We start from the raw sequence: 8,327 nt of genomic DNA, 5'->3' as shown, positions 1-8,327 counted from the left end.
GCGAGAGCTTTAAAATGTCTGTAGTGTTTGAGTTAGGAATCCTCTTTTAGGAATGGATAACTGGATGTTCAAAGGTTTACGCATGGGAACCTGAGGATGGTCATCACAGCATTATTTGCATTAGTAAGAAAAAAGGTAACAATGTCAATGTGCAAACAATAGAAAATGCTTAAATGAATTGACATATCTGTACAATAATATATAACATTAAAATGGTAAATTTTAATGATTTGGGAAATATTTGTAATACAATATTGCTCAAATAAATTAGCTGAATGGGACTCTATTTCCATATCATAGACTGGGTGGCTTAAACAACAGAGATTTACTTCCCATAATCCTGGAGACTGGAAAGGCCAAAATGAAAGTGCTTTCAGATTCGGTTTCTGGTGAGGGCTCTCTCCCTGGCTTGTAGACAGCACTGTGTGCTCACATGGCAGAGGCCAACTGAGTGAGCTCTGCCTTCTCTTCCTTTTCTAATAAGGACAATAATCCCATCACGGGGCCCTACCTTATGACTTTATCTAAACCTAATCACTTCCCTAGGAACCCAGCTCCAAATACCATCACATTGGGGGTTACACTTTCAACATATAAATTTTGGGGGGACACAAACATTCAGTTCATAACAATTCTGAACATTTACTGAGTGTTTACTGCAAGTTAATTTAAAAAAATTTTCCATGTATTAATCTATCTAAATCTCCAAACCACCATATGAAATAGATGCTATTAGTGAGCATGTATATATGGAATATGTACATACTTATATACACATACATATACATACACATGTTTACATATATATACGTCTGTCTACATACATACACATTCTATGTACTATATATATATGTATACATATGTAGGTATAAATATAATTATATAATTTACTCACAATGTCTCCTTCTCCCTCTCACCTTCTGTGGTCCCCTCTTCATGAGAGAAGTATAATCCCTGCCCCACGGACTCTGACAGATCATGTAAGTAGCTTTAGTTTAATGAACCACTAGTAGATGGGATGGGAGCAGACACTATCAATGAGCTTGCATGGTTTAGGCTTGCTTTCTTTGCTTCTGCCATCACCAAGCTAGAAATAGGCTTCAGGTATTCACTGGGTCCAGAATGAGGTATGTGGTTTAGATCCAAACCTACCTATTGCCTGGAACCAGATCAGGTGAAGTTGCTGAGCCCAGCAAGCCAAGTCCAGCCAAATCATCAACCTGTACACTCATGAGTGATAAAAATAAATGCTTATTATTGTAACGCACTGAGATTTTGTGGCTTTTGTTACCCAACATTATTACAGTAACAACTGACTGATACAATATGTCTAAGTAAAGACTTTAGTGGTAATCTCTGGGTAGTAGAATGAAGAATGACTTTTATTATCTTCTTTACAGTTAATTGAATGATTTTAAAACTATTACCCACTACTTTTTCAATTTTTTAACATGTCTTTAGATAAAGCAAATAATTATTGTTACATTAATGTTTTGTGTTTGTATTATATACAGAATTATCTTAAAATCACCATTGATTTGGAACTTTGAAATTATAGATTATTCAACACTTACTCTAACTTAATTTTAAAATTCAACTTTTTCCATGACTTAAAATGTTGGAGATTAAATAATCTCTTGGTTCAAAGAACCACTTAGGCTTTTTTAGAAAAACAAATTGAGGAATCTGTGATTTGGTAGTCTGTCTCCTTGGGCATACATGAATTTTTTCAAAATGTCATGAGACTAGTATCATAAGTTGCTCATGGAGATCCAATTAGACAGAGTCACAGACTTACAGAAAAGGAAATCTTCATATTTTTTAATGTATCTGGAATCCTGACTGAACTTTAATTTATACAACCACTGGAGCATTACATTTGTTGAGCTTTGATAAATCATGGTGACTTTTGGGAACACTGGTGAAGCATTTTATGCATCGGCTGAGGGGAGAGAGTCCACCAAACAAGACTGAATTTAGGAACTGGTCAGAATCCAAATTTATTTTTCATGGTACTTCTGGGTTACTGTCCCAAAGTCCTTTGAGCAAGGAAGGCCAAGGCCAATAACTTTAGCAAAGGGAGAAATTAACAATAAGCTTCCCCCCTGCCATTTAGCTGTTTCCTTTAGCCCCTTACTTTCCTGGCTGGCTTACATCTAAGAGTGACATTAAGGCTGATTGCAAGAGGTAGACCAATAAAAAGATAAAATTCATTTTTATATTGTCATTTTTTATGTTGTCATTTTTTATGTTAATGTCTCCAGCAAGACTAAAAGAATCACTAAATGGTAACTGTCTCAGGTGGAAATAAAATAAAGACCCTGAATCTTTCGAATAGTTCAAGTGCCAATGATAATACCAAATTTTATTTGTCATATTTTCTTTTTCTCTGTTTTTTTTTTTTTTTTTTTTGAGACGGAGTCTCACCGGAGTCTCACTCTGTCCCCCAGGCTGGAGTGCAGTGGTGTGTTCTTGGCTCACTGCAACCTCCGCCTCCCAAGTTCACGCCATTCTCCTGCCTCAGCCTCCCGAGTAGCTGGGACTACAGGCGCCTGCCACCACGCCCAGCTAATTTTTTTGTATTTTTAGTAGAGACGAGGTTTCACCGTGTTAGCCAGAATGGTTTCGATCTCCTGACCTCGTGATCCGCCTGCCTCAGCCTCCCAAAGTGCTGAGATTATAGGCATGAGCCACTGTGCCTGTTCTTATTCATCATATTTTCTAATACTTTCCTTTATTACAAATAACATTGGGCTAAAATAATGTTCAGAAGTCAAGATTTGTTCATGTTTTGTCTGCTTTGGCCTTCCTTTGACTCAATTGTTAATATTCTCCCCTTAGAAGGCTGCTTGAAGCAGATGAGAATTGGAATGACAGAATACTTGGTGGGGTTGCAAGGGTGTCTTGTTGCCCATCAAGAGATCTTATCAATGCCTGTTCCTGAAATTAGCTCCAACTGCATATTGTCTGCTAAATATTTGGGCACTGAGGGATCATAACTTCTTGAACAAAGCATCAAAGTGTGTATTCTACCTTATTGATTTTAGGAAGCCAATTGGCAACTTAAAAATTACCAAAGGAAATATGGGCTTTAATTAATTTCCTCATTGGAAGTATTTCTTCTTTGGATATTATATGCATGTTTCTAACAGTTTTTTTAATAATATTCTTTGCTTATTTTGTTTCCTCTTTGCGGCTCATCCCACGGCATTTCTAGTTCAATTTTTTCTTCTATTTTTTCCTGACTTTCTTGAACAAGTTCTAACATCACGTGCCTCTTAAAAATACACATACTGCAAAAAAGAAGAAAGGAAGGAAGGAAAGAAACTTTTTTATTATTTACCAATGTTTGCCTCAGCATCTCAGACACTCCTAGTATCGTGAATGATGATTGACCCTCATGTTTGGATTTGTGAGGTTTTTCCACAAAATACAAGGTTTTGTGGAAAAAGGAGAGTGATAAACTGCTCCTTAGGCCTCATTTAAAGGATCACTTTCCTAGCGATGTACTTATAATTGGTATGAGAGCTGAATGTCCTGGTGACCTCAGGTACCTTTTGGTAAATTATGCTCGTTTTAACTGCAATTTAGCCAGATGCCCTTAACCCGTCTTCCCCCCATCTTTACTGAGTTATAATTGAAAAATTAGATGTACAACTTAATGTTTTGATTTACATATACATTGTGAAATAATCTCCACAATCAAGCTAATTAGCAAATTCATCACCTCACATAGTTATCTTTTTATTTTCTTTTCAGTGGGAATCATGCTTAAGATCTATTCTCCTAGCAAATTTCAAGTATACAGTACAGTATTGTTAACTGTATTCACATTGCTATACTTGAGGTCTCCAGAATTTATTCTTCTTGCATAATTGAAGCTTTGTGCACCTTCGATATTGCCCTATTTTCCCCCTACTCCTCAGCCTGTTAATCATCGTTCTACTCTCTGCTTCTGTGAGTTTGACTAGGTTAGATTCCACGTATAGATGAGATAATGCAGTATTTTTCTTTCTGCATCTGGCTATTTCACTTAGCATAATGTCCTTCAGGTTTATCCATGTTGTTGTAAATGGCAGGGTTTCCTTTTTTAAAGCTGAATAATATTCCATTTGTGTGTGTATGTGTGTGTGTTACTTTCTTTATCCATTCATCCATCACTGGTTATTTTAATTGTTTCTAGATCTTGGTTATTGTGAATAACACTACACCAAACACATGGACATGCAGATATCTCTTCAACATACGGACTTTATTTCCTTTGGAAATATACCCACAAGTGGGATTGCTGAATTATATGGTACTTGTAAAAATTTTTGAAAATATTTTTGATGACCCTCCATACTGTTTTCCATAATGGCTTTTTCAATTTACGTTTCCATCAATAATGTACAAGTGTTCACTTTTTTTCACGTTCTCACCAATACTTGCTATCCTTTGTCTTTTTGATAATAGTCATTTCAACAGTTGTGAGGTAATATTTGGCTGCGATTTTGATTTGCATTTCCCTAACGATTAGTGATGTTGAGCAACTTTTCATATACCTTTCGGCCATTTGCATGTCTTCTTTTGGGAAATCTCTATTAAGATCCACTGCCCATTTTTTATTCAAGATATTATTATTTGCTACTGACTCGTATAAAATTTTTTGTACATTTTGGATATTAACTTCTTATCAGATACATGGTTTGCAAATATTTTCTCCCATTCCATGGGATGCCTTTCACTCTGTTAATTGTTTCCTTTGCTTGTAGAAGCTTTTTAGTTTGATGCAATCCAACTCAACTATTCTTTTTTTATTTTGTTACTTGTGCAGTTGATGTTATATCCAAAAGATCACTGCCATGAAAAATGTCAAGAAGGTTTTTTCCTATTTTCTTCTAGTAGCTTTATGGTTTCAGGTCTGACATTTACATTTTTAATCCATTTTTAGTTGATGGTGTGAGATAAGTGTCCAGTTTCATTCTTCTCCACTGCATATGGGTATCCAGTTTTTCCACCATCATTTATTGAAGAGATTGTCCTTTCCCCATTGTGTGTTCTTGGCACCCTTTTCAAAATTGATTGACTGTAGATGCATGGATTTATTTCTGGGCTCTGTATTCTGTTCCATTTGTCATCTACAGGTCTATTTTCATGCCATTACCATATTGTTTTGATTACTGTGGTTTTTTTTTTTGTGCGGGGGGCAGGTGTTGGGTACAGAGTCTCACTCTGTCACCCAGGCTGGAGTCAATGGCGGGATCTTGGCTCACTGCAACCTCCGTCTCCCAGGTTCAAGTGATTCTCCTGCCTCAGCCTCCTGAGTAGCTGGGATTACAGGCGCCCGCCACCATGCCTGGCTAATTTTTGTATTTTTAGTAGAGATGGGGTTTCACCATGTTGGCCAGCTGCTCTCAAACACCTGGTCTCAAGCAAGCTGCCCGCCTCAGCCTCCCAGACTGTGGCTTCTTAAACAGGAATTGTAATGTCTCCAGCTTTGTTCTTCTTGCTCAAGATTGTTCTGGCTATTTGGAGTTGCATGTCATTCTATATGGATTTTAGGATTGCCTTTTCTATTTCTGTAAGAAATGCCATCAGGATTTTGGTAGGGACTACATTGAATTTTTAGATCACTTTGGATATTATGAACATTTTAACAATATTAATTCTTCTAATCCATGAACATGGGATGACATTGTGTTTATCAGTATTTTCTTTAATTCCCTTCATCAGTGTTTTATAATTTTCACAGTACAAGTCTTCACCTATTTAGTTAAATTTATTCCTAAGTGTTTTATTCTTTCTGTTGTTATTGTGAATGAGATTGTTTTATTAACTTCCTTTTTGGAGTTTGTTATTTGTGCATAGAATCACATTGACTCTTGCATGTTAATTTTATATCCTGCAACTTACTGAATTTGCTTATTAGTTCCAGATGTTTTGTTGTTGTCATTGTTGTTGAGTCTTTAACATTTTCTACAGATGCATTCATGCCACTCTCAAACGGACAATTTCGCTTCTTCTCTTATTTGGATACCTTTTATTTCATTGTCTTGTGTAATGGCTCTAGCTAGGACTTCCACTACTATGTTGAATAAAAGTGACAAGAATGGGCATCTTCGACTTGTACCATATCTTAAAAGGAACGCTTTCAGTTTTTCCCCATTGATTATGAGGTTAGCGTTTCATAATGGCCTTTATTGTTCTGAGGTTTCTTCCATACCTATTTAGTTGAGAGTTTTAATCATGAAAGAATGTTGAATTTTGTCAAATCCTTTTCATACATCTATTAAGAAGATCCTATACTTGTTATCATTCTGTTAATGTGGTATATCACATTTACTGATTTGCGTATGTTGAACCATTCTTGCATCATAATGATAAATCCTTATGATGTATGATTTTTTGAATGTGCTGTTGAATTCATTTTGCTAGTATCTTACTGCTGATATTTGCTAGTATTTTGCGTCTATGTTCATCAGAGATATTGGCCTATAGTTTTTTTTATCTTTGTGGTATGTTTTTCTGGTTTTGGACTAATAAAATGAATATGGAAGTGTTTCCTCTTTCTTTTTTGGGAGGGAAAGTTTAAGAATTATTGGTATCAATTTTTTGAATGATTGTGAGAATTCATCTGTGATGCCATTTAGTCTTGGGCTTATCTTTGTTGAGAAGTTTTTGATTACTGACTCAATCTCCTTACTTTTTATTGGCCTATTCCGGCTTCCTAATTTTTTATTATTCAATTTTGGTAGGATGTATGTTTCTAGGAATTTATCAGTTTCTTCTATGTTATACAATTTGTTGGCATATAATTGTTTATAATAGTGTTTTACGATCCTTTTTTTCTGAGACATCCTTTGCAACGTCCCCTCTTTCGTTTCTGATTTTGAGTCTTCAATCTTTTATTCTTCATTATTCTAGCTAAGCATTTTTCAATTTGATCATTTCAAAAAACCACTTCAGCTTTGTTGATTATTTCTATTGTTTTTCTATTCTATATTTGATTTATTTCTGCTGTAATTTTTATTATTTTATTCCTTCTGGTAACTTTGTGCTTAGTTGTTCTTTTTCTACTTTCTAAGGTATAAAGTTAGATGTTTTATTTGCAGCCTTTTTTTTTAAATGTAGGCATTTATTGCTATAAAATTCTTCATTAGCAGTTTTGTGCATCCCGTAAGTTTTGCTATGTCCTGTTTTCATTTGTCTTAAGACACTTTTTAAATCCCCTTTTGATTTCATTTTTGACCCAATGGTTGTTCAGGAATGTTTTGTTTTGCTTACACATATTTATGAATTCTGTTTTCTTTTTATCGATTTTTAGTTTCATTCCATCGAGGTCAAAACTTCACAAATTAGTTAAGACCTAACATGTGATCCATCCTAGAGAATGTTGTGTGTGTGCTTGAGAAGAATATCTTATGCTGTTTGTGGAAAGTTCCGTATGTCTTTATTAGGTCCACTTGATAGTGTTGTTGAAGTCAGCTATTTCTTTTTTCATTTTCTGTCTGGATGTTCTTCTATCCATTATTATAAATGGCGTATTAATGTCCCCTACTATTATTGTATCACTGTCAATTTCTCCTTTCAGATATATCAGTATTTGCTTTATATATTTTGATCTTCTGGTGCTAGGTGTGCATATATTCATAATTGTTAAATCTTTCTGTTAAATTGGCCATTTTATTATTATATAGTGACCTTCCTTGTCTCAACAGATGCTGTTTGACTTAAAGCCTAGTTTGTCTAATGTAAGTATAGCCATGTCTGCTTTCTTTTGGTTACCATTTGCATGAAATATCTTTTTCCATCCCTTTCCTTTCAGCCTAGGTATAGCTTTAAACATAAAGTGAATCACTTTTATTCAGCATGTCACTAGATCTTGTTTTTTATTTTTTTCCATTCAGCCACTCTATGTCTTTTGGTTAGAGATTTTAATCCATTTACATTTAAAGCAATAATTAACAGGTAGAGACTTACTACTGCCATTTTGTTAATTGTTTTCTGTCTTGTTTGCCATTGTTTTGGCCTTCTTTTCCTCTTTTGCTATCTTTCTTTTTAATTTGATAACTTTTGGAGTGCTTTGCTTTGATTCCTTTTTCTTTTTCCTTTGTGTATCTATTACAGATTTTGTTTTTTTGAGGCTAGCTCAAGGCTTGCATAAAGTGTCTTGTAGTTATAACCACTTATTTTAAGTTTATAACAACTTAACTTCATTTACGTACAAAAGCTGTATACTTTTGCAGCCCCACACCAACACATACTTTGTGTTCTTGTAGTCAGAGTTTGCTACTTTTTACATTGTATTCTATTAATAAATTTTTATTTTCTAACTTTTACATTAG

Source organism: Gorilla gorilla, chromosome 19 (assembly GCF_029281585.2).
Source record: "Gorilla gorilla gorilla isolate KB3781 chromosome 19, NHGRI_mGorGor1-v2.1_pri, whole genome shotgun sequence".
Classification (NCBI taxonomy): Eukaryota; Metazoa; Chordata; class Mammalia; order Primates; family Hominidae; genus Gorilla; species Gorilla gorilla.
This window is presented reverse-complemented; position numbering follows the sequence as displayed.